General features: G+C 40.9%; 1 protein-coding gene across 11 annotated transcripts in view; it reads left to right on the forward strand.

Annotated features, from left to right (window-relative positions):
- Positions 1-26,951, forward strand: part of THRB (thyroid hormone receptor beta) — a 398,126-nt gene that overhangs the window by 302,135 nt on the left and 69,040 nt on the right. The window lies entirely within an intron of this gene.

Consider the following 26,951-nt stretch of genomic DNA (forward strand, 5'->3'; position numbering starts at 1 on the left):
AAATAGCTTGCAGTCCCACCAACAATGTAAGAGGGTTCCCCTTTCTCCACATCCTCAACAACATATGTTGTTTCTTACCTTGTTAATTTTAGCTATTCTGAATGGTGTGAGGTAGGATCTCATTATGGTTTGGATTTGTATTTCCCTGATGCTAAGTGATGTTCAGCCTTTTTTCATGTGTCTGTTGGCCATTTGGATATCTTCTTTGTCTATTCATGTCTTCTACCCATTTCTTGATTGGATAATTTGTTCTTTGGGTATTGAGTTTGATAAGTTCTTTATAGATTTTGGATACTAGCCCTGTATCTCATAAGACATTTGCAAATATCTTCTCCCATTCTCTAGATTGTCTTTTGGTTTGGTTGACTGTTTCCTGTGTTGTAAAAGCTTTTAATCTTGATGAAGTCCCAGTAGTTCATTCTTTTCTTTCTTTCCCTTGTCTTTGGAGTCGTGTCTAGCAAGAAGTTGCTGCACCCAAGGTCACAGAAGTTGCTGCCTGTGTTCTCCTCTAGGATTTTGGTGAATTCCGTCTCGCACTGAGGTCTTTCATCCATTTTGAGTCTATTTTTGTGTATGGTCTAAGGAAATTGTCCAGTTTTATTCTACATGTGACTGACCAATTTTCCCAACACCATCTGTTGAAGAGACTGTCTTTTTTTCCATTGGATATTCTTTCCTGCTTTGTCAAAGACTAGCTGACCATAGAGTTGAAGGTCCATTTCTGGGTTCTTTGTTCTGTTCCATTGACCTCTGTGTCTATTTTTGTGCCAGTACCATACCATCTTGATGAGTATAACTTTGTAACAGAGCTTGAAGTCTGGGATTGTGATGTCACCAGCTTTGGTTTTTGTTTTGTTTTTCCAATCTTCCTTTGGCTATTCAGGGTCTTTTCTGGTTCCACACAAATTTGAAAAAAGTTGAATGATATTTTGATAGGGATTTGAATGAATCAAAAAAAGTTGATGGTATTTTGATAGGGATAGCATTGAATGTATAGATTGCTCTAGGTAGAATAGACATTTTTATAATATTTGTTCTTCCAATCCATGAACATGGAACATTTTCCATCTCTTTTTGTCTTCCTCAATTTCTTTCATGAGTGTTCTATAGTTTTCTGAATACAGATCCTTTGCCTCTTTAGTTAGATTTATTCCTAGGTATCTTAATTGTTTTAGGTGCAATTGTAAATGAGATTGACTCCTTAATTTGTCCTTCTTCTCTCTCATTATTAGTCTATAGAAATGCAACATATTTCTTCACATTGGTTTTATAACGCACTTCCCTGAATTCCTGTATGAGTTATAGCAATTTTGGGGTGGAGTCTTTTGGGTTTTCGACATAGAGTATCATGTCATCTGCAAAAAGTGAGAGTTTGACTTCTTTGTTGACAGATCATGACTTTTGTTTCTTTTGGTTGTCTGATTGCTGAACCTGGGACTTCTAGTACTATGTTGAACAGCAGTGGTGATAGTGGACATTCATGCTGTGTTCCTGACTTTCAGAGAAATGCTCTCAGTTTTTCCCCATTGAGAATAATATTTACTGTAGGCTTTTTGTATACGGATTTTATGATATTGAGATATGTTCCTTCTATCCCTACACTGTGAAGAGTTTTAATCAAGAAATGATGCTATACTTTGTTAAATGCCTTTTCTGATTGATTGAGATCATATAGTTCTTGTCCTTCTTTCATTAATGTAGTATCAGAGTGATTGATTTGTTGATGTTGAACCATCCAGGAATAAATCCCACTTGGTCATGGTGAATTATCCTTTTAAGGTACTGTTGGATCCTATTGACTAGTATTGTGGTGAGAATTTTTCCATCCATGTTCATTAGGGATATTGGTCTGCAATTCTCCTTTTTGGTGGGGTCTTTGCTTGGTTTTGGGATCAATGTAATGCTGGCCTCATAGAAAGAGTTTGGAAGTTTTCCTTCCATTTATATCTTTTAAGATTTTATTTATTTATTTGACAGAGAGAGATCACAAGCAGGCAGAGAGGCGGGGTGGGGGGGAGCAGGCTCCATGCTGAGTAGGGAGCCTGATGCGGGGCTCAGTCCCAGGACCCTGAGATCATGACCTGAGACAAAGGCAGAGGCTTAAGCCTCTGAGCCACCCAGCTGCCCCTCCATTTCTATTTTTTGAAAGAGCTTTAGAAGAATAGGTATAAATTCTTCTTTAAATGTTTGGTAGAATTCCCACAGGAAGACATCCAGCCCCGGACTCTTATTTGTTGGGATATTTTTGATTGCTGCTTCAATTTCCTTGCTGGTTATGGGTCTGCTCAGGTTTTCTATTTCTTCCTGTTTTAGTTTTGATAGTTTATATGGCTCTAGGAAGGCATCCATTTCCTTCAGATTGCCTAATTTGTTACCATATTATTGATCATAATATATGTTTATAATAGTTTGTATTTCTTTGGTGTTGGTTGTGATCTCTCCTCTTTCATTCATGGTTTTATTAACTTGGGTCCTTTCTTTTTTCTTTTTGATAAGTCTGGCCAGGGGTTTATCAATCTTATTAATTTTTTCAAAGAACTAGCTCCTAGTTTCATTGATCTGTTCTACTGTTCTTTCAGTTTCTATTTCATTGATTTCTGCTCTGATCTTTATTAATTATCTTCTTGTGCAGGGTTTAGGCTTTCTTTGCTGTTCTTTCTCCAGCTCCTTTAGGTGTAAAGTTAGGTTGTGTATTTGAGACCTTTCTTATTTCTTGAGAAAGGCTTTTAGTGCTCTATACTTTCCTCTTCAGACCATCTTTATTGCATCCCAAAGATTCTGAACAGTTATGTTTTCATTTTCATTTGTTTCCATGAGTTTTTTAGTTCTTCTTTAATTTTCTGGTTGACCCATTCATTCTTTAGTAGGATGCTTTTTAGCCTCCACATATTTGAGTTCTTTCCAAATTTCCTCTTGTGATTGAGTTCCAGTTTCAAAGCACTGTGGTCTGAAAATATGCAGGAAATAATTCCAATCTTTTGGTACTGGTTGAGACCTGATTTGTGACTCAGTACAACATGTAGCTCTTTTTAATGAGACACTGAGATGACTGGTGAAAGTTGAAAATTTTCTCAGTAAACACCCTCTCATATTTATCCTTTATGCACCAACCATGCACCCAGAGTACCCTAGCCCTAGCCCTTGAGGGCAGGAAGGGAAAGACTGACAGTGCTGGAGGTCCTTCTGTCCCTTCTCCCAAAGTCAGGACTGCCAAACCCCAGGTCTTTGTACTGGTTCCCATACAAAGAACACAACCACAGAAGCCTGATGTGGCACTCTGCTTCCTTTACCATGTTGATAGAAGAGCTGGAAGACTTTATATTGATTTATACACTCCTGACATAATTCTTCTGAAAGAGCATCTAGAAGCTTATTTCACTTTCTTCCAAGTTCCTGTTTCCCTGGTTGTGGCCAAAAATAAAACATGGCCTTGGATTCCATAGAGCCAGCTATGCATATTACAAATGTTGCCACAAATAGCTTTGGAGAAGGAAAAATACCAACTTGCCCAAATAGCTAGCTCTCCTGTTGGTGGAGCCAATTACAAAAAGGGATTTTGATTTTATTTCTTGAGCATTTACCCACATGAAGCAATGGGGAACATTTTGCTCCTTCCTCAACATGGTATCACTTCTATAAAAAACAAAAATCTCACTGAAAGTAGGCTAGAGAGGAAATATCAGTCTTTCACAAAATGCCTTGATGGCAGAAGGGATGCTATTATATCCATATTATATAGAAAATCTCTAAATTCCTCCTCAGACATCTCTCCCCCAGATCACACCTCATGGTAACTCCTGAAGCCTCTTGTCCTCTTCTCTCTCTCTACTTTAGGTAAAAATCCTGGTGTGGTGGCTCTGCGCACACTACTTCCCTTCCCCATGCCAGTAAGGATTCTCTTCCCTCTTTCCTCTCTTCTCTCCACCCTGTAACTCCACCTGCTCTTTTCCTTTGAAGGCTGTGGGCCTCTTCACTCCCCTCTCCCATTTGCATCCCTTTTAATACCCCACTCAGCAAAATAAATAGATCTTCCTTCCTAAGGAACTCACCTTAGAAAGTAAGAAAAGAGAAAACCATAAATGCTTATAATTTTACACCCCCTCACCCCCATCACACACAAATTGGTAGAAGAAAGTCACTCCATGGCATCCAGTCTGATGAAGAGAGGAGCCCAGAACCATAGTTCAAGACATTTTTTCCAGTTTTCACTGTAACAAGGGAGAAATTGAGAAAACTACAAAACAAAAGAGAGTGAGACAGGATTTCTGTGTAAATAAGACATAACCCTTTTCTTTGACACAGAAGCAAATACTTCTTTTTTTTTCCTCAGAAAACAGAAAAAATGGTGACCCTTTGCACCATACAGAGGTAAAGGACCTTGACATATAGTTTACCTAAAGAGAAAATGGCTCTCTAGTACTCTGATGGCTTGTCTTCCCATCCCTCACTTCTTTTACTTCTTGAACTTTTCCTGGAAGACAAACTTCCTGCTGATAAGTATGGAACTTTCTGAAAGAGAGTAGAGTAATTAACTCTCACCAAATTCAGCCAGATTAATGAAAATCTTTTCTCAAAACTTTTGGGCCTCCAATATAGTTGCTTCAAGAATAACTTCACCTTCCAAATTTGAACTGCAGCCAGGTGATCAGGAAGTTGAAAGGTCAAAAAGATAAGCCTTTATAGAGAATGAAAGATGGAAGTACAAGAGCAAAGAAAAAAAAAATTCTTTAACAACAACTCCTGTATTCTTTCAAGAAGCTACACTTTACAGTGTTTGGCTTTTCCTAGGGGTGTCCCCTTATCCCAGCCCCACTGACCCTGCTCTTCACCTCAGCCCCATTGTCAGTACCTTTATCAACCACCCCCATCATGCCATCATAATTCTGATAAACTCATCTCTACCTCTTTCAAGCCTACTCTAACTAAGAATTGCCTAGGCATATCTCTATCTGGCTCCTGCTAATAGCCACAAATAATAAACATAACATAACAGGGTTCTGCTATGTTGGGAGTATCTCCTTTGTTCCCCAAGATGCCAGTGAAGATCCATAACAGTGGAACGTAGGCAAGGGCAAGATCCTTCAAAAGAATCAAAAATAACTTTCCCACGAAAAATTTAGTCCTAATGAATATGTGATGTTATCTTGTTTGCAAAGTGTCAAGAGTTATCTTTCTATGCCATCACCACCTGTACCACCCCCAGATGACAAGTCCCTGGCTAGGGAACTAGTGTGGAAGTCCAGCTTCCCAAGCCTGTCAAGTGCAGATAACTCCCATTGTGGTGCTGTTGCTGAGATGGGAGCCATCCCCTTCAGTCCTCTCCTTATACCCAGCAGCAGGCAAAGGCCAGTGTGGTGAGGTGACCTGCCTAAGGGCAGCAGAGCAGACTGTTGAGTCTTTGTACTCAAAACTTGGGAAACTGTAGGCTAAATGAATTTAAATCATGATATGTCTCATTTCTTTGTTAGTCTTCATCATGCTCACAGCCAAGGGAGATAAACTGAACAGTCTTTGCTCAACTTTTTAAAGTAGAAACCCCTCTTTGGTGGAGGAGCTAGCCTTGTCCTGCTCAAACTGGCCTAAATATTAGAATCATCCTGGGAGCTTTTTAACATACTGATACCCGGGCCACCCCAGACCAGTTAAATCAGAATCTCTGGGTATAAATGCAAGACTCAGTGTTCTTATAAAACTGTTTAAGTGATTCCATAGCACAACCCATTCTGAAAGCCATGATGTGAACGCAGAGATTCTCAGCCCAGGCTGCTCATTACAGTCTCCTAGGATCTATTTAAAAATATCAGTGTCTGTGCTCCATTCTGAGAAATTCCAGCTGGGTTGGTCTAGGGTAGAGCCTCTGGCAAGTGGAATGGTTTCCTTCCTTCCTTCCTTCCTTCCTTCCTTTCCTTCCTCCCTTCCTTCCTCCCTTATTTATTTTTTTATTTATCTATTTCACTCTTTAAGTGATTCTAATGTGTATCTAGTGTTGAGAAAAGTGCACATGTCCTCAAATATGGTAGTGAGGTATCAGTATCACTGATGAAGATTTTGGGTTTAAAAAAGACCAAATAAGCTCTATTCTATTAGTTACCTAATGACAAGTTCCTGAGCTTCTGGGTTTCCTATTAGCTCTCTAGGTGATTTTGATACACACAGAATTTAAAAAACACTGACCTAGAGGGTGTATTCCCATATTGGATGTGTTTTGGGAAATATTCATTTTCTAACAGTCATTCTGACATTTCATCTGAATGCCTGCAAAAGACATCTTAAAATATCACTGGTTAATCTAGGCCTAACCTGACCAAGGATGACAAACCAAATTATGATTAAAGATGCTTTACTTCCAGGGACTACCTGGGTGCTCATTGTTACTTCCACCCATGGATGACAGACCCTGCAACTGGGCATTTGGCTGGTGGACTCCAGCATTTTCATTTATCTAAAAAGCCCATCAGGACCACAACCTCTCCAGTTCAAATGATCAAAAAGACCTTCAGGAATGGCACTTCTAGCGTGGCATTTTTTATCAAGGAAATGGAACTTTATTGGACGTTCTTCTTTAGTAGGTCATTTTGAAGTTGTGAGGTGTGTTTGGTAATGGGAGGAGTTTTGTGCTTTTTTTTTTTTTTTTTCCCTTAGGAGGGTTGTTGTTTAAATAAATTAAATGACTTCCATTTTGACCCTCAAAAGAATGTAACTCTCTGGTGAGCCGTATCCACAGGTTCTCAGTTTGGACAAGATTTTTAAAAAAAATTTTTTTAACTTTTTTGGGGGAGCTTTTAAAAAAAATCCTGATGCTGAAAATACTGAACTTTTCTCAAACAATTGTGGTAAGGATATAAGATTTATAAAAAACCATTTAACATAGGGTTTGGCACATTGGAACACAACCTAGACATTCTGAGAGAGTTCCAGGTACACCATACTCATCACTAACGTTAACTTAATTGTGAGAAATGACTCATACAATTAACTGAATTACAATGGGGTAAAAAAAAAAAAGGATGTAAATGAATGTTTATAGTTTCTTTCAAGTTTGTTTTGTAGGTTGGCTTACATTTTTATCACTTTGTTTAGCTCATTCCTATAATTCTTGTTTTCTCTTTAGTGTCTCATTCAAATTCAACATCCTATTCAGGATTTCCTGGAAGAATTTTCTATAGGACTCAAGGCCTTTCTTTTCCTAAAACTTGAGAGACAAGAAATGCCTTTATTAGTTTTTATTACTTTATGGAAGATTTTTTTAAAATGAAGGAGCAATGTAAACATAACATTTGAAGCAAACAATTCACTCAAAAGGAAGTAGCTAATTTTTAATATCCTCTCTTCCTTTCTGCAATCCTTGATAAATAAGCATCTTGTTGGTATTATTATTACTTCATTTTTTTTTAATAGGCATAAACTCCTATGCAGTCAAAGCCAAGGGGCTGTATTAACACAGTATCTTCCTGGATGCTTCACATTCCCCAGGACATAGGACCTAATGTGATATAAGCATTTGAAACAGGAAATGGCAGCAGAAGGCAAGAGGGAGATTCAGGTACCCCTGCTGCTGCCAATAAAAAGAAAGAAAAAAACATGGGTCTCCCATCATTAGATTTCATGCCACTTTTAGAGTGTCAAATTGTGGATCCCATTTTTCTGCCAAGACCCTCATGTACCTCCCTTGAATCCTGGGTTTCCAAACATTTTACCTGCCAAACAGCATTTATTAAATAACAGGATTCATTTTCTATCTTTAATAATCAAAACATACATAACATAATGTTTTTTGAGCAGTATCAAATGAACAGTGAGCCCACATTACATGAATATAAAGAAAAATTGCTATATATTTTTCAAAAACCACAAGGCATTAGATTTTTCATGAAAGTGGCACAGACTGTTTCATATCATTTTATCGTTTCCCTTGGGCTTTTCCAAAATTTTTAAATTGCTCATAGTTTCTCCCCCCAATGATACTTTTATGGACCTCAAGTTAAGACCCATTTGAATGAGAAAATTCTGAATATTCTATACTCCAATTTTCTCAACTCAAACTAAGAGTTATATCCCTATATTATTTAGCTAAATAGAACTATAAATGAAGCCATCAGAATACCAATTACTGCAGGCACTAACTTTAATCAAAAAAGTCTTTCAGTATTATTATAAAATCATTCTTCAAAGATTAAGTCTATGTAAATGAATATAAAATAGCCTACCGTACTCAGTAATCCATAATGAAAATATTCATGAGAACTTCAATCATTTGATACTGCGCTCCAAAGGAGATCAAGAAATCACTGGCATAAATCAGAACATTAACAAAGTCTTTGAGTTTATTTCAACAGAAAATCCTAATTAAACTTAACACCAGAGCATCTAAGATATTGGATCTGAGGCTTACAAACATAACTAAGGAATAGTCTTTACCTTTGCTCACAGTCAAGAGATCACCATTTCTGAGCACATCAGTCCTCTTTTTTAACAACCAAGAAGACTTGCAGAGGTTTAAAACTAGAAGGAATCTTACAGACCATCTGTTCCAACACCCTGAAGTTACAGGTGGAAAAACGAAGCCCATGAACTCTGACGAACATGCTTTGGCTGTGCAGTACTGCTTTGCACAGATGTCTTGGATCTTCTCATAAATGATTCTTCACGCCTCTCACTCCCTGAGCTTCCACGGGCTCTGGCTGCATTTATAAAAGTTCTAATAATAAAATAGATATAAAAACTATCCAGAATCACAAAGGACATTAGTAAATAATGGTCTCTGCTGCAACAAGGAGAACCCCAACATCTCAGCGACTTCATACAACAGAACTTTCTATCTGATGCATGTGAAAGTCCACTGCCACGTCCTCTTCGTTGCTGGGTAACCTTCCCATGGTCATCGGGGACCCACATGCCTTCCGTCTTATATTCCCATCCACCTCTAGGACTTCATAATTTTCTCCATTCAACAAGACAAGGGAGAAAAGAAAATGAAAGGATGTAGGGACTTGTTTTATGGGCCAGACCTGGAAGTAGTGCCCAAGGTTCTTATTCATTCCATTGGGTAGAACTCAGTCCCACAACCACGTGGAACTGCAAGGGAGGCTGGGGAATGTAGTCTAGCTGTGTGCCCCGGAAGCAGACAGCACACAGAGGTTGATGGTGAGGCTGTGTCACAAAGGGCAATACCAATGCGGGAGCATATATGGAAGTCAGTGAGTTCAGGAGGGACCTCAGCTTCATACTGAAGTCATCTTTTTGTTTAAAAATGTTTGGTACAGTCCTCTGAAGCTCCTCCGGGTCCTATCAGCATCTCTAGGCAGGGCTAGGATGATCTGTTTTGACCACCATGTCTAGTTGCTTCTGGAGTTCTCATGATATGGTGAAAAGAACATAGATTCCGAAGTCATGTATCCTTGGGTTCAAATCCTCAGTTTGACCCTTATTAAATCTTGTGAATTTGAGCATGTTGCTTAAGCTCTCACAGGTAAAATTGCCTTATTGTAAAAAAGAGGGCAGAAACCATCCTTGGAGTTGTGGCTAGAATCTAATTAAATCAGTCAGTGAACAGCTATTGAAACCCCGTAGGCGAAAAGTCTCAGGGCATACCATAAGGAAACAGCAGAGATGAAGGAGGGCGGGCTCAGAGTTCAGATCAAGAGCTTGTGTACAGTCATGGTCACCAGCAGACCGTCAGTAAATGGGAGTGCTCCGGCTTCTCCTCACCAACCTCCCCTGCACACTGTGAATTTACTACCATTGTTGTTTGTTTGCTTTTGACCTCATGCATCTAAGCTAGGAGGACAGGCGTCTCCCTAGAAATTCCAGATAGACTACATTAATGAATAATGATGCATCTGAGAGATGGAAAGGTCAAGTGGAAAATGTTTCACTTGTTCCTGTCGTTGGGAAGTGAATGGACACAGAGAGAAGTCTGTGAAGCATGCTTCATATGCGAGGGCTTAACAAATAATGATACGCACGGCAAACAGATACCTGTTCCCCCACGTCTCCTCACACAGAGAAACATCAGAGCAGAGGACCCTCTTCCAGGCTGGTGGCCTTTACACTGTGAAGGAAAGAGGGCACAGAAAGAGGGCCTTCGGGGGAGTGAGCGGGCCCCTGAGGGCACTGGACAGTGAGGGAGTAGCGGCCCATTCTGCAGGCTGACAGGTCAGGAAGAGTGTGCAAGGCCCCCCACAAGAAGATCACAGTGTCTGTGGAGCTGCTGCCAAGGGCTTGCTCTTCTCTCTGAGACTCTCGCCGGAGACCCCACCTGGACGAACCCTTACCTCTGGCCCTCCTTGACTCCTTGTCTCTCAGCTCTTGTTTATTGCTTCCTGTGATTTCCAGATAGGACAGAGGAGATTTATGCTCGTTTTGCTTGAAAGCCTGCCTATGCTTTTTTACTCTCTTGCTTCATCCTTTCCATGAAGCTCTGTTTTATTTGTCTTTATTTGCTTTTATCTTTTCTCTTTTAAGTGCAGAATAGGGTGGCGGGAGCAGGCAAATAACGAGGACAACATGTCTGTAAACCGGGAAAGTATATACCATCTTGCCCAAACCACATCTGTATTGCTGACCCATTAAAATGCAACAGGACGGCCAAGGGCAGGGCCCTTGGTCAAAGTCACCTAGGGTCCAGTTCGGCTGGACTGGACCTATGGCAAGTTGCTTTCCCTTTCTTAATACTCAGTTTCTTCATCTGTGAAATGGAGAGGATCGTTACTCATCTTTTTTTTTTTTTTTTTAAGATTTTTATTTATTTATTTGACAGACAGAGATCACAAGCAGGCTGAGAGGCAGGCAGAGAGAGAGGAGGAAGCAGGCTCCCCGCTGAGCAGAGAGCCCGATGCGGGGCTCGATCCCAGGACCCTGGGATCATGACCTGAGCCGAAAGCAGAGGCTTTAATCCACTGAGCCACCCAGGCGCCCCTCGTTACTCATCTTGATATTAGTCTAAGGGTCAAAAAGAAACCATGTGTTGTGAGTCATGTGACTGGAGCATTGTGAGCCTCAAGTAATCAATGACAGATACCATCATCATCATGACCACTACATTAATATCTCCAGGCCAAATGTGCCACTCCGGCCGGGAAGTCTCAAGGGAAATGCAGCTGTCTTGTTACCTTGTTTCAAACACATTAGAGAATGGATCTGGTCCATCCCATTATGAAATGCCATCCAGCTCTCGTGAACAACCCATTCCACGGCCCAAGAAGTAAAGAATCCTTGGTGTGAGTCAGAAATGGATCCTCCTGTCCCACTTTCTAGGAATGATCCTTGAGAACTGCCCATTCATTTAAAATACCCCTTTCAGATGTCTATGGAATAAGGCAACACTGAAAACCCATTACTAAATATTCTAGAATCCTTTTGCTGCTGGCCTGCCTCCATAATACATCCTACTGTCTTGTTCCCTCCTTTCTAGACAAAGATTTCCTAAAGATTCTCTTGTGCCTAGTTCTTATGTAGTCCCTTCTCTCGGAAGAACTCGGGAAATATTGACCAGACCTGTGTTGGGCTTAATTGATTTTAGTCAGGGGCAGCTGCGGCCATGGTAGGTTTCCTCTCCTTTCAGACTAACGGTCCATAGCAAGTTTAACAAATAGAGACCTGCTTCACATTCTCTGTTTCCAAGATGACCCTGTCAAGCTCCCTCCCTTCACAAGAATTTTCCAAGAATTTGCCACAAATGGGTGGAAAGAAGTCTTTTGATCTCCACACGAGCCAGCCTGAGCCTTAGAGATATGGAAGAGGCAGTCAGCCAGTTCTGGAAACAAGGAGGTTGCTTCATCTGGATGAGGGTCACCCACCTTTACCCACTTTCACCCCAGACTGTCTCAGCTCTCCTGGGGCCTGCTGGTATTCTTTGTGTTTGGAGCCCACGGACAGCAGAGAGCCTTGGTATTATTTGTCACTGTCAAAGGTTTTTTGGACTGGGGCGAGCTTTAAGACCCCTCTTAGCCCCAACTATTCTCTGAACGGTACTCCTCAGAGCCCTGCTGGACGAAGAGCAGTTGAGCCAGTTGATTTGCCTGGAGCTCGGCATGACATATTGCCACATACATGTTCCTCCCACACACGTCTGTAGCTGGGCATCAGGAGGACAAGGGAATGGGATTCAGGAAGTCCCCCAAGTGTGAGATGGCCAAGGTTGGATCCCTGTGCTTTGGGACCATCATGCACTGGCATAAAGAAGAGTAAAACCTTCCATTTCTGAGCCTTAATGTGAGAAGAAATGACTCGGAAGCTCCTCCCTGCTGCTAAGTATCTTGCTCATGCTGTGTCTGCTTCACTTGCTTTAAATAAAAGCCTATGCAGCCTGCCATCCAAATATAGATCCACAGCAGTCCCGAGAGAAGACAGCCTGGCACTTACCGTGACGGGGACATTCCAAGTACCTAACAAATGGGCCCGATCATATCAAAACCCACAGGTCCCTATTAGCACTGAAGAGAAAGTAAGGTTTGTTTGGGGCACAGCAGGCTTCTGACAGTGTTTCTTCCCTTGCTGGAAAGCAATGGTGACCCATAATAAATGCAATTAATTGCTTGTAATAAAAAAAGTATTCATGATTATATTCCAATGGGATCACATCACCGGTTTGCTTATGTATCTTATGACTTTAGAAGGTGAGCAATGCTTCGTAAATTTCACCATCTTCCCCCATCCAGGAAAAAATACTTGTCCGTGTTATCATGGCACCTTCCCTAAACCATCACAGATTGGAGGTGAGTTTAGGTGTAATTAGCATCACTTAACACACAGGTGTTCCTGCCACTGCTGACCCTATCGGCCATTCATACCTCAGGGTGTGCTGATTTAATCAGACTTTTCCTCCTGGAGTCAGTGACACTGACTAGCAGGGTCAGAGGAGGAGCACTTGGAGGCAGAGGCCATGAAGGAAACTCACTCACTCCAGAGTTTTGCAGACAGCGTCTCTGCCTCCGGCACTGCTGACACGAGGGGGAAGAATTCTGATGGTAGAGGGCTATCCTGTGAGTGTACAAATTTTAGCAACATCCCTGGCCGATATCCACTAGATGCTGGCAGTGCGCACACCCTCTCCTAAGTTTGGCTGCCGAAAATGTCTCCAGATCTTGTTCACTGTCCTCAGGGAAGCAAAAAGCCCAGGTTAGGACTGCCAGCCTCAGGGCAGCTCTTGAAGCCTTGGTGGTCACTTCAGACTCTGTCTCTCTTTCTGAGACACTATATCGATCCACCTAATAAAACCCTCAGACGGAGGTAATGTGCAAGGCACGGGGTTTTTCTTCCAGAGCATCTTCCTCTCTTTGGTGAGTTCCTGCCTCGTCCCCACGGTGTTCCTCTTCCAGGCAAACGTATTTCTAAAAGGGAGACGGTGGTAGACAAGGCAGCCCCAAGAAGTAAACTGCCCATGTTGCCTGAGGGAGCAAGCTGGAATCATTTTATGACACCTTCCACTTACTGTGCCACGTTGTCCTAAATGAGTGTTCCAATGAGAACGCACAAGAGAACGGGCCATGTTCGGGTTGCAGAGACACCCCCACATTGGGAGCACAGTTCCCTCTGCAAGAAGCTGTCATCTGCAGACATGTCCCAGACAACAGGGTAATTGCTAACAGCACAATATTGCTTCTTCTTTTGGTTATTATTTGGTCATAAGCCAGACTTTCATAAAGCTGAAAAGTGTTTGTATCTCAAGCTGTGGCTTTTATTTTTCCCCCAATGATCATGACTTTCAAGTTCCCAAGCATTGGTGTTCTCAGACCATTGCTGAAATCAGATAAGCCTGTTCATTTGAACGTAGTGTCCTTCCTACGTTTCAAAAGCAATATGCCTTTGCCTCCATTCTTTGTGAGAAGAGATTTTGTTTGCTGAAGCCATGTTTCCTGAGGAAATAGATGAGCCTCTCTCAAAGTAATATTCATGCTAAAAGATGAATAATTCCAATAGGATTTCCCATTTGTCATCAAGGCAGCTTGGCGCATCCTGAGGAAGATTCTGGGCATAGCACTGCCCTTTAAGCTGGCTTTGTGACTCTGCACAAATGCTTTATTCACTGGCCTACAACTGCTTCATCTGTGGCATGTAGCATAAAGGGTGTGAGAACAACTGCCCATTTACTACCTGTACTTTGGGCAACCTCTTTAGTTCTCTCAACCAAAGATTCCTCATCTATGAAGCGGGGCTAAGAACAGCATCTCCCTCACTGCATCGTTGTAATGAATGAATGAAACATAGCCTGTACCTTACCTGGCACATAGCAGACCCTCTCTCAGGGTTGGCTCTCAATAATATAAACTCAAAATGAAATGATCCTTTTGTCCGTTCTAAATTATTTGGTGATCTTTTAATCTTCTGGATGGGCAGCTTAGGAAGCAAAGCAATTCTTCCTTACCTTGGTCGTTTCAATGGTTTGTTTGTTTGGTTGGTTGGTTGGGTTTTGCCTTCTTTGTAAGTTCTTGGGCCACTTGGAGGCAGAGCCCATACCACTATAAACACAAACTTTTGAAGAGTCAGCAGCAGCAGTCAGTGGGGGAGACAGAATCACTCATGCACAGCTGTCTCTTGTTTGGTAAATTTACTGGAAAAAAATTTTTTTAATTAGAAGAACAGCTCTTAATGTTTGAGGTATAGAGTGAAAATGTCAGAATTTGAACCAGCATTGAGATTGAGCAATAAATCATTGTTGTATACTTAAAAACATGTGTTTTCAGTTAAAGGACAGTGGGACAAAGAATCCAAAGACCCACCTCACCTTTTTGCCCATCTGGGTGACTTTGAGCAAGAAAGTGAACTCTTTGAGCTTTTGTCTCTTTATTTGAAGCCTCTAACTACATATTTTCACCAACAGGATTTAGTTCTTCAGCCTGAAGTGATCATCTAAGTCCCGTGGTGTTGACTTTGCCATAAACAGGTAGAGATATGGCAAAGTCAGGTAGACCTTCTTGGGTATGGATCCTGACTTTATTATTTACTACTGTGTGACCTTGGGCAAGTTGTTTAACCTCCCTGTGCCCTAGTTTACTCATCTGAAAAATCAGGATAATATTTCTGTCTCATAGAGTTAAATGTAAAATGCTCAGAACAGGTGTCTGGCATATATGTTAGCTTTTACTTTGATTATTTTGTTGGATGTTTCTAGAAAAGAAAACCTGAAGAAAGGTGAAATTCTAAACAGGAATCTTAGTGTTTGGATTTTTCAATCTGGCATACCACATTTACCAACTAACCATTTAGGAAGTAAAGACATTAAAGGCACTTCCTTTAATTTCCCTAACCTGCAACCATCAAACACTATTTTCCCCTCTGATTCCTGAATAGAAAAACTTCTACATAGTAAATATTAAATTGCACCAAAGTTTCAATTGAGTAACCCCACATGTAACAAATTCTATCTACTTCCATGGAGACTCTGCCCCTGGAAGAGAGAATCTCAAACATCCGTGTGCTTGGGAATCACCTGAAGATCTCATTAATACGTAGATTCTGATTCATCCCTTCTAACGAGCTCCCAGGGAACGCAGATGCAGCAGGTCCCTGGACCACAGTTAGAGATACTCATGAGCCATCTGAGGACTGAGGGGCCACGGGAGCACAAGTGGCCCTCATTGGGGACAGACAGGCTGGAAAAGGGCAGGCCTGCAGGAATTCATTGCCCCACACACCTAGCCCTAGCCTTACTGGAGGTATTTTAAGCAATCGAGAAGTTTAAGGAAAAAACCCCAAAAAGGTGTTAAAATGACATAGAAATCCCACCTACTTCTCTTGATTTTCTTGCACTGTGAAAACACTGTAGAAGAGATTCCACCAAGCAATTTGACCCATCTGCACTGCTCAATTTTCTTTCACCAGATAGGCAGGTAGAAAAAAATTCAATTCTCCCTTTCATTTCTGCCCCTCGGACAGGACCCGGGAGGGACAGGCACTCAGCCAGACCCTCCAGGGAATATGACATACCCCGCGTGGCGTTGGGCTGTACCACTGGGTCCTATTTAATGAAATAAATTTTTATGTATTTAATAGTGTTCAAGGGGCCTGAAAACATCCCCCCCAAAGCACCTGCTTTCAAGCAGTCATCACTGTGTAAAAAATCTTGCCTGCTGTCCTAACCAAGTGTAAGGAAGGTGTGCGTATTGTGGCAGGGCGGCTATTCCTCAACAAAGGGAAAAATCAAACTTCTCCAGATTGAAATGTTTCCCCCTAAGTGAAAGAAATAGCTATACTGATCTTGATCCTGCTTATTTTCACAGAAAAATATGGACAATGATAGTGAGATTCTGTGAAAACTCAGAGAAAGGTCCATCCCTCACCCTCTATGTTATTCTACTTTATTTAATACCAGCATCTCTTTTTGTCCATTTTGTTAGCCCTGGAGTTTAATTTATTGAAAGACTAAGTGTGCCTTGCTGCCAAGTATTTTCAGTGTGTCTATAAAATAAATCTATCTGATTAACCAAGAGGCACATTTTATCTTTTTATTTGAGGAATTATAAATCTCAATCTGTTCTTCATCCACAAATTGTGCTCCAGTACCAGGTTGCAAAGTTAGAAAAGACTCACATGTATTTCCTACCCTGGGAAGAGGTATTTCAAGCTTGGAAACATAAAATGGGGACAGTCTTACAGACTACCTTTTTTTTTTTTTTTTTTTTTTTTTAATGTGGGTTCAGACTGGCAACAAGAATAAACATGATAATCTGAACTTTCGTCCAGGAGAAATCTAATCCTGGCAGTAAACATCTGCTCCCTTTTATGTGCATTTGTGGTCCTTTAATATGAATGTTTTGCTACAGCTGTAGTTTGTCTAATATCCTAAATGGAATCTCTGTGGCCTTTAGAGTAATTACCTCAAAGTTTATGTCATCCGACCTGACAGTTTTCTGATTAAATCCAGTATGAATTATGGAAAACCAAATGACCGTTCCTAGGGGAGGATTCCACTGTGTCCTCTGGAAAGTACCTTCCAGGTCTCTGGGGCCTTTGGCCAGTGTTCCAGCAGGCGGCTTGTTCCTATGTGGTTAAATATTTGTAAGATGTTGCTCATGAACCTGGCCACTGACGTGTGTTCACACACGACCACTCCACGTGGTGATTCCACTGTGATTTTTTTTTTTTTAAATTTGACAGACAGAGGTCACAAGTAGGCAGAGAGGCAGGCAGAGAGAGTGGAGGAAGCAGGCTCCCCGCTGAGCAGAGAGCCCTATGCGGGGCTCAATCCCAGAACCCTGGGATCACGACCTTAGCCGAAGGCAGAGGCTTTAACCCACTGAGCCACCCAGGCGCCCCTTCACTGTAATCTTGAAACACACGTTTTGTTGTTCTGTGTTTAATTTTCTTTTAGCTAAGCTTTAAAATGGATTAACGTGCACCCCATTTAAAGGTTCTAAACATACACTTTTTTAAAAAATTTTTTTTGGTATGCAAATAGCATGCTTTAATTTTTTTTTCGGTTTTGTTTTTTTTTTTTTTAATTTTTTCAATTTATTTACTTTCAGAAAAACAGTATTCATTATTTTTTTACCACACCCAGTGCTCCATGCAATCCGTGCCCTCTATAATACCCACCACCTGGTACCCCAACCTCCCACATGGTTTTCACTTATCAAGAGGTTATCATTGTAGTTTCTAGTTTCAGAATAACTATTTGAGGTTTCTATAGCTATGATGATTGTTTTTCATTTGGATAATGATTGCCTAATGAAATATACAGGAAAACTGGAGACGCGGGAGCTCCAGATAAGAAAAAGATTTGCTTCTCTCTTAGCAGCTCCCAGATCTCACTCACTTAATGGACTGAGAATCCCTGCCAATGAAACAAGAGAAACCCTCTGTGATAACAAACTTAAGTTCACCTGTGCACAGGGGCAGAGAAGTCCAGTCTCAACAAAAGGGAAAATCAATAGGCAGGTGCTCTGTAAATGAAAGAGAAAACCATATAGCAATGGAAGGCAGCCTATCTGAACAAAGAGGTTAATTTTGCCAGACTTTGCTTACAAGAAGATATTCCTGAGGATGCATTTCATGTAACCAAAGGCTGAGCAGGCCTCAATAGATCCTCATTTATAAAGTTTCAGGAGTAAAGCAGCACATGAGTACACCTTGACTGGAAGATTTGAGCACATATCATGGCTCTCAGTACTCCGTCCATCCATTCATTCATTCTACACACTCATAAATGCAATGCTAGTAAAGCTTAATTTCTGTTTAAATTTTCAAATAAAATACAAATAAAAGGCTACCATTGTCTTCTCAAACCCCACAGTCTAGTTTCCTTAGAGACCTCTGGTCCAGATCTTGAAATATCCTTAGATACATGGCACTGGGAAAGGATAGGAAGTAAGGAGAGAAATTTTGGGGAAACAGCCTGGGGACAAAGAGAAGATCCTGAGAAATGGCACTTAGCTGAGCAGGAAGAAGACAGAGCAAGCACAAAGGGGAAAAGAATTCTTTCACTATTTCCTATTTCCCACCAGGCTGTGGAGGGGCAGGAGGGGGAAGTGGAGAGTGGCTGAGTTTAATTCAGTTCCACGCAAGAGAATGTACATTCACTCATGTGCCCGGGCTTGTGCCACCCCCTGGGGCAAACAAGCAATGCAAACAAGCCATGGTCCCAACTACCAATGAGCTCATTGATCGAAACAGTTGAATGTATAATTACATATTCTATAACATCTTCTAAATAGAAACAGGAATCCGATAACTTCCCTCCATGCTTAAAATGACAGGAAAGATACCCATCTCTTGGTACTGGAATGCAAGTTAGATAATGTATGAAAATCACTTAGGATTCTACTTGGCACATAGTAGGTCCTCAGTTAATAGTAATTTTTATTTATGGTGCCTTGTCTGCCTAGGCTGGCACATAGTAAGTGCTTGGAAAGTTTAGCTGTCATTATTATTATTACTATTTTTGTGCACATAAAGTACCTTGTGCCTAATAATAAATATAGTTTCCTTTCCTTCTCATCCTCCTTAGTCATAATTCCTGTAGAAGCCAGTAGCCTGGAAGGCTGCTCCCCAGCTGTGATCCACACCCGCTGTGTCCCACAATGACCAGAACATTCTACTCCATTTTGCAGGTTTACTTTGTAGAGAATACCAACGTAGAAGCTTTGGTCAGTGTCAAGGGCCATCCGGGTCTTCATATTGGGAATGCAACATACATCAATAAGATCTCAGAAGCAACGTGTGATTACACATTATTGGAACAAATAATAAATATTTTTCAGAGGAAGAAGAACTCACCACTGACTAGACTAAAGGCAGCTGTGCAGCTAGATCCCAGGCTGAGCCAGAGGTAGGGAGAGGGTGGTTCATACTGTTCGTGTAGGTTGAGAGAAGGAGGGAGTATGAGGATGGATCCTCCAGGTTCCTTCGCACGCACTGAGAATTGTGGATTTGTGAAGTACTACTCTCTGTAGTACTTGGTGTAAAACAGGAAGGCAACACTTTGAGAACTCACGGTATTTCTGCTTAGTGGTAGACCTTGTGTATATGTCAGCACTTGTACTCTTAACACCAACGCTGTGAGGGATTTTCACTCTAGTTTACTCATGAGACTCAGTAGTCATGTAACCCTTCCCTCACAATCCTTGAAAATAGTAATAGTGAATTTCCTTCAAAAATAGTCAACAAATGGCAAGATTTCATTTCTTTTGATGGCTGCATAGTATTCCATTGTGTATATATACCACATCTTCTTGATCCATTCATCTGTTGATGGACATCTAGATTCTTTCCATAGTTTGGCTATTGTGGACATTGCTGCTATAAACATTCGGGTGCACGTGCCCCTTTGGATCACTACGTTTGTATCTTTAGGGTAAATACCCAGTAGTGCAATTGCTGGGTCATAGGGCAGTTCTACTTTCAACATTTTGAGGAACCTCCATGCTGTTTTCCAGAGTGGCTGCACCAGCTTGCATTCCCACCAACAGTGTAGGAGGGTTCCCCTTTCTCCGCATCCTCGCCAGCATCTGTCATTTCCTGACTTGTTTATTTTAGCCATTCTGACTGGTGTGAGGTGATATCTCATTGTGGTTTTGATTTGTATTTCCCTGATTTGCGACAACATGGATGGAACTAGAGCGTATCATGCTTAGCAAAATAAGTCAAGCAGAGAAAGACAACTATCATATGATCTCCCTGATATGAGGAAGTGGTGATGCAACATGGGGGCTTAAGTGGGTAGGAGAAGAATAAATGAAACAAGATGGGATTGTGAGGGAGACAAACCATAAGTGACTCTTAATCTCACAAAACAAACTGAGGGTTGCTGGGGGAAGGGGGTTTGGGAGAAGGGGGTGGGATTATGGACATTGGGGAGGGTATGTGCTTTGGTGAGTGCTGTGAAGTGTGTAAACCTGGTGATTCACAGACCTGTACCCCTGGGGATAAAAATAAATGTTTATAAAAAATAAAAAAAAATAGTCAACAATTTGACTTTTCTCTGATTTGGGAGAAATCTCCCCCAAATATTCCAAATTCATAAGTCTCATGGCTTCCACTAAGCAAGCGCTGCCCTGAAGGCCTTCAGAATACCACTGGCAAGGGAGACACTGCAGCCTGGGCCCCTCTTGGAGATTTCCAGGCCAGGCAAAGCCATCCTGGAGGATCCCAGGGTACCAACAAGCAAGCCAGCAGCTTGCCCTCTGGTGACTGGCTCACCCATCCCAGATGACGAGAGGATATTACTATGTGAGAGGGTCTCAAATGGTGGCATTGAGACACCCACAAGTCATACTCTGGTGTCCCGTGTGAAGCTCTCACCACACCTGTCATTTAAAAGATGCGTTTCATGGGAGAAAAATGCCAGAGTAAAAAATGGCGGGTTTATGCTGTCTGAGGACTGGGAGGAGCAGAGTCATCTAGCTGCTCTTCCTGTCTTCTCTGGGCATAGAACACAGCTCAGGCCGTGCTGCAGCATCTAGTTATGGCCAAGCTCCCTTTGTTGCAGAACGGTGATGCAAACCAGTTTTGGCCTACTGACCACATTATTGCTCGATGCATAGAAATTCCTGGATAGCTCAAAGTCCATGTGCGCTCTGTTTAGCTTCCCGAGTATTTTGACCTGTCTATATTATGTTCGACTGTTTCCAAGTAATATTTATTCAGACCCTGTTATATGCTTCGAGCTGTGGGAACTGAGAGATGGAGAAGTTGATCAGAGTCCAATAGAGGGGGGGAGAAAAGTGTGGATACCATTGACATAATACAAGGAAAATGTGCTGAGTTCTTTCCTTACAAAGGAGATGGAGATAAATATTAGAGATATTCTGGAGGGAGATCCAAAGAGGTAGAGCGATTTGACCAAAGTCACACAGCTGATAAATGCCAAAGCCAGAATTTGAACCTTGACTAGAAGAGCCCAGATTCTTATCCTATCCTGCCTCTAAAAAGCCAAACTTTTCATTTTTCTCCTGCAGTTTTGAGAAGATATAGTAGTAGTAGAAAATCTACATTGAATTGGTTTCATAGTTTTGAGTTCTCCTTAAAGCTCACCAGTGGCTTTTGGATAAGAAAATAGGCACCGAGTCTGTGTCTAAGAAGTAGATTTCTCTCGGTAAAGTTACCGGATTATTGGGAGAATGAGTAACAAGGGCAGAGGAGAGAAAGCAAGGGGCTGAGCCACCGGACAGAGGCTCAGTGGAATGGACTAGGGATAAATCCCTTGGAGCATTTCAGGCTACAGTAAGGCCTTAGGACCTCATTCCAATATTGATGGGAAGTCATCAGAAGATTGTAAGCACCAGAGACATGTTCTGAAATGTACTTTCAAAGCTCACTCTGGCTGCTCTGTGAAGAATGGGTTGTAGATGGCTCAGAGCAAAAGCAGGCAGACCCGTTGCGAATATAAATGAGTAACTGAGAAAATTAAAGGGGACAATAAACAGATTGATAAAGAACTTTAAAGAACTGACAAAATGATAGCTATTAATAGGCTAATGGCTACTTATCAAACTAAGGCAAATAATGATAATGCGGGGCGCCTGGGTGGCTCAGTGGTTTAAAGCCTCTGCATTCAGCTCAGGTCATGATCCCAGGGTCCTGGGATCGAGCCCCACACCGGGCTCTCTGCTCAGCAGGGAGCCTGCTTCCTCCTCTCTCTCTGCCTGCCTCTCTGCCTACTTGTGATCTCTCTGTCAAATAAATAAATAAAATCTTAAAAAATAATAATAATAATAATAATGCATCTGTTAACAGTACAAAAGGTATGAGAGAACATGCTTTCTCTGACTTTCAGGTTCCTTGTAAATCAAGCAGGGTCTCACTCTGGACTTCCTGGATGTCCATGAAGATGAATCAAACTGTCTAGTTCAGTACTTGGCCCTTAGTAAACGCTCAGCCAAGCATTAGTCTCACCTTTCACGCCACTCCACAATAAAAATCAGTTGCTAAGCACATAGTCTGAGAATTTGGCAAAGCTAAAACTTACGGGTCCCAGTAAAAAATTAGAATGGAAATTAGAGACATCATGCTAATAGCTTGAGCTATCCACTGATAATTCTACAAAGTATATTGTATACACATTCCCCTAATGTAGAGTGTGGTATGGGGTCTCAATGCCTCATATTAACGGCCTTTAATGCAAATTAAACACTCTTATAATGAGTGCTATGAAATCCCAGCCCGCTCCGCTGACCCTCTCTGACCACTTTGTCATAAGCCTATTTCCTTTGCCTTAGCATGTCTTTGAGGTATCAGCTCGCTTTTGTGTCCTGAGATCCTTGAATATTTTCATATAATTCTCCCTTTTTTGATGGACAGATTTCTTTTCTATCATATTTAGTGAAATGTCCAGAAATAGGCTGTATGTAGTTATGTTAATGAGATTTAGGTTTCTTTGTTTTTGGAAAGTAACTTTTTTGATCAGGGTTGTGTCATGCAAAGTCAAAAGAATTATACAAGACAAGTCCAATCGTTCAATTCCAAACTCTCTTGACAAACAAGTATTTTAGTAGCAGTTCACATGTCCCTATCTAGTTATTTCCTTTAATTTTGTTATTAACTTGCATTATAACTGACAAATTGGCTAATTGTCTTCATGCCTAGAATTATGAAGTGTTAAAAGCCAGGTATTAGCTGGGATCCATTAAAGAGCAAAGGGTTCATACTTCATGTGAATAACAAGGTATGATCATTTGTAGACTCCTCCTTTTAAAAAAATGTATTTCTGCTACTGTGCACACTGTGTCCCGGGTAATGCCCAGACTACAGAATTTTTAGGTGAACATTATTTACATCCATACCCCCAATCTATAAGAGAACATCCAATTAATATCTGACATTTTTATTGAAATAGAGTTGACACACAATGTGACATCAATTTCACGTGTCCAACATAGTGATTTGACAAATCTACATTTTCTGCTCTGTTCACCACAAGTGTAGCTCCCATCTGTCACTACACAATGTTATTATAATACAAATGACTATATTCCCTGTGCTGTACCTTTTATCCCCATGGCTCATTCATTCCATAACTGGAAACCTCCCATTCTCCTTCACCACCCTACACGCTTCTCTCCTCTGACAACCATCAGTTTGCATTCTCTGATTTATTTCATTTAGCATAATATCCTCTAGGTCCATCTGTGTTGTTGCAAATGGCAAGCTCTCAGTCCTTTTTGTGGCTGTGTAATATTCCTCGTGTGTGTGTGTGTCCGTGTGTGTGTGTGTGCATGCGCGTGCGTATACACACCACTTCTTTATTCATTCATTTATTAATGAACCCTTAGGCGGCTTCCGTATCTTGGCTATTGTAAGTAATATATTGTACTTATATCTTCTCTAATAAGTGTTTGTGTTTTGTTTAGGTAAGTACCCAGTAGTGGAATTGCTGGATCATATGGCAATTCTATTTTTAGTTTGTTGAGGAACCTCCATACACTTTTCCACAGTGACTGTACCAGTCTGCATTTCCACCAACCGTGCATGAGGGTTCTTTTTCTCCACATCCTCACCAACACTTGTTGTTTCTTGTGTTTTTTATTCTAACCTTTCTGACAAGTGTGAGGGGATATCTCATTGCAGTTTTGATTTGCATTTCCCTGATGATTTTGATGTTGAGTATCTTTTCATAATATCTGACTTTGAAATCTTCACACAGTTATTCCCAAAACTTTGATTAATTGTTTAATTATAAAGTGGATTTACTTCAAGACTGTGTAAAAACATTAGAGCCTAAGAAGGACACTGTGCCGTAATCTGAAACCTGCCAGAACTTTGTTTTCCTACCTTCAATTTTCTTAACCCTGTGGATCTCAAACTCTCTTGGGGGTCAGAATCATCTGGAGAACTTAGTAAAGGTACAAATGCCCCAGGCCCATCCCACTTCAATAGGCCTTGTCTTCTGTGTTCTCTAGTAGTGCCTTAGGTAACTGTCATTCACCAAAGTTTGGGAATCACTGACTTAATCTTTAATACTTCAATCTGTCTTCAAAGAAACACTTCATTCGTTTAGGTTTGGGGAGAACCAAGAGACACAAGCATTAGATAGAATAATAGCAGGATACCCTTAAAAACCAGTACTGCCAAGTAAACACATGTGGAGGTAACTTACAGTTCTCACCAACAAAAGAATCCTCAGTAGGCAGAAATTAAGGAGCTCTGTATAGTGGGTATCTGATCCCTCCTGGGAATGGAATAGGAACTGTATGTGTCTTCCTCATCTTGGAAGGATAAGAATCAAGAATCCTCCTTAAATAAAATCCTCTTGAGCTTTCCCATGACCCAGTCAAGACTTCTCAGTCCACTGGTTTCCCGGCACTGACCCAACCAATAAACCTGCCAGTTAAGCAGCCAAATATCATTATCATGAATGGAATTACAGACAGTAATTATTAGCCTTAAATGCCTCCCATGAATGAAGCCCTTTCCCCAAAACCATCTCAACTTCTCTTCTTAGGAAAATAGAAGTCAGTCCTATCTCTTGCCTCACCCCAAACATAACCTCCTTTGCTTAGAAAAAATACTTGCTCTTGCTGGCTCTGGGGACATGCTAAGCAAGCTTTAATAGGCTGTGCTTTAAGGAGGAATGTCCCCTTGGGTGGAGTCCCTTCAGCATCTCTCACCCATGGCCACTAGAGCTCCTTTGGCTGGGGAGCAGTGACTACTGACTTTGGCAATATTTCTTAATTTCTGTTCCACCAAGGAAGTTAATATCAAATTTTAAGAATTTCTGCAGAAAAATAAAATGTTGGGGGCTTTACAAAATAGTGTGATAACTTTAACGTTACTTAACATGGAGCTTTACAGGATACAGTTTACCGAGGATTTAAAAAGAGTACCTGAAAATAAAGAAAACATCATAGAAACGTGCAGGGTCCGAAGGCTTTGCATGTCTGTAGAAATAAAGTGTATCTCTTTTTTTTTTTTTTTAATTTAAAGATTTTATTTATTTATTTGACAGGTAGAGATCACAAGTAGGCAGAGAGGCAGGCAGAGAGAGAGGAAGAAGCAGGCTACTGCTGAGCAGGCTTCCCGCGGAGCAGAGAGGCTGGCATGGGGCTCGATCCCAGGACCCCGGGATCATGACCTGAGCTGAAAGCAGAGGCTTTAACCCACTGAGCCACCCAGGTGCCCCTAAAGTGTATCTCTTTAGGCCCAGAATTAACTCTTTCATTCAGTAGCTTTATATTTGGCTCATGGTTTAGCTCAGACCCTCATGGGTAATAAACTTGAATGGATTCTACAGAGATATGTTTAATTTGAAATGCAACACAATATCCCAGGGTTTTAATCTGTTGCTTTCTTATAATGGAGAGGGAGAATAGGTGTCTGTAATTGCACCAGTAGCTGTCTATTGCTGAGTCCAGGGTTTTTGATTCACCATGCATTGAATAATGCCAAATAATCTCTGAAGAGAAAGAACTCATGACCTCACACAGTCCCTAGCATAGCCATTTGCATAGGGTGAATATTCAGGGCTCTTCTCTGAATAAGATCAAATGTTATATCCCAGAGCTGTCACATTATAGAATTTTTTTTTTTTTTGCATGGATTTATTGCCTCCTGGCCATGTTATTTCAAGCTACAGCATTTCCATTTACGGCGACAAAGAAATCATGGATTGATTATTACTTTGTAGTCATTGTTCACAGTCTCCTCGTGGAGTAGAAAGGGAGTGTATGTGAATTCGAATTTCCACACACTAACCTGAAGACTCACAGGGCAAGTGCAGCCTCCAAAGTGACTGAGAGTAGATTACACTTTCAGAGAAATCATCCTAACCAACAACAACTAAAGACAATTAGTCATTTACAGAGGGAGTTGACGAAAACCTAAAGGCCTCTGAGCCCTTGCATTAAATAATTTAAAAGTCATGTTAAATGTTGGAAAGACAGCTTGAAATTTCCAATACTATGCACAGATCAAGATGGACTCATCTCTCTAATATGGATATCTTTGCTTCTTTGGTAATTTCAGCAGAAAGGAAAATTCACACATAAATTATAGTCTTTCAATCACTGTATATGATCACTTTAAAAGTAGAACTCTAGTTATATTTTATATTTCTCATTTTGACAGACAGTAGCCTAAGAATTTCTAGAAATATGGATGACCAGATGGACTATGTTTTTTAATGTATATACATATACAAATATATACATTAGCCTGCTCATTTTTGCTCTCTACCTTATAGTCATGTACAGTAAAAATAATCAGGGAAGTAAAATTTGCCACAAGGGAAGGTTAGGGTAAGAAAGTTTACATTATACTATTGCATTAGATTATATTATTCCATTTCTTCTTGTTTTCTAGAGGGTAGATCTTCAAGTCTCTATAAATTAAATAGAAAAAAAACGCCACAATATGCATGAATAATTCACTCCCTATACCTCAACTAATGAGATTCAAGACTTATCATTCTATCATTAGAGCTATTAAAATTTGCCCTTCCCCCAACTAAAACACTGTCTGCTTTCCTTCATTGGATATCATTACCAATTTGGAGCTACACTGAAACCATTTACAAATTT

This window comes from Mustela nigripes, chromosome 2 (genome assembly GCF_022355385.1).
Source record: "Mustela nigripes isolate SB6536 chromosome 2, MUSNIG.SB6536, whole genome shotgun sequence".
Classification (NCBI taxonomy): domain Eukaryota; kingdom Metazoa; phylum Chordata; class Mammalia; order Carnivora; family Mustelidae; genus Mustela; species Mustela nigripes.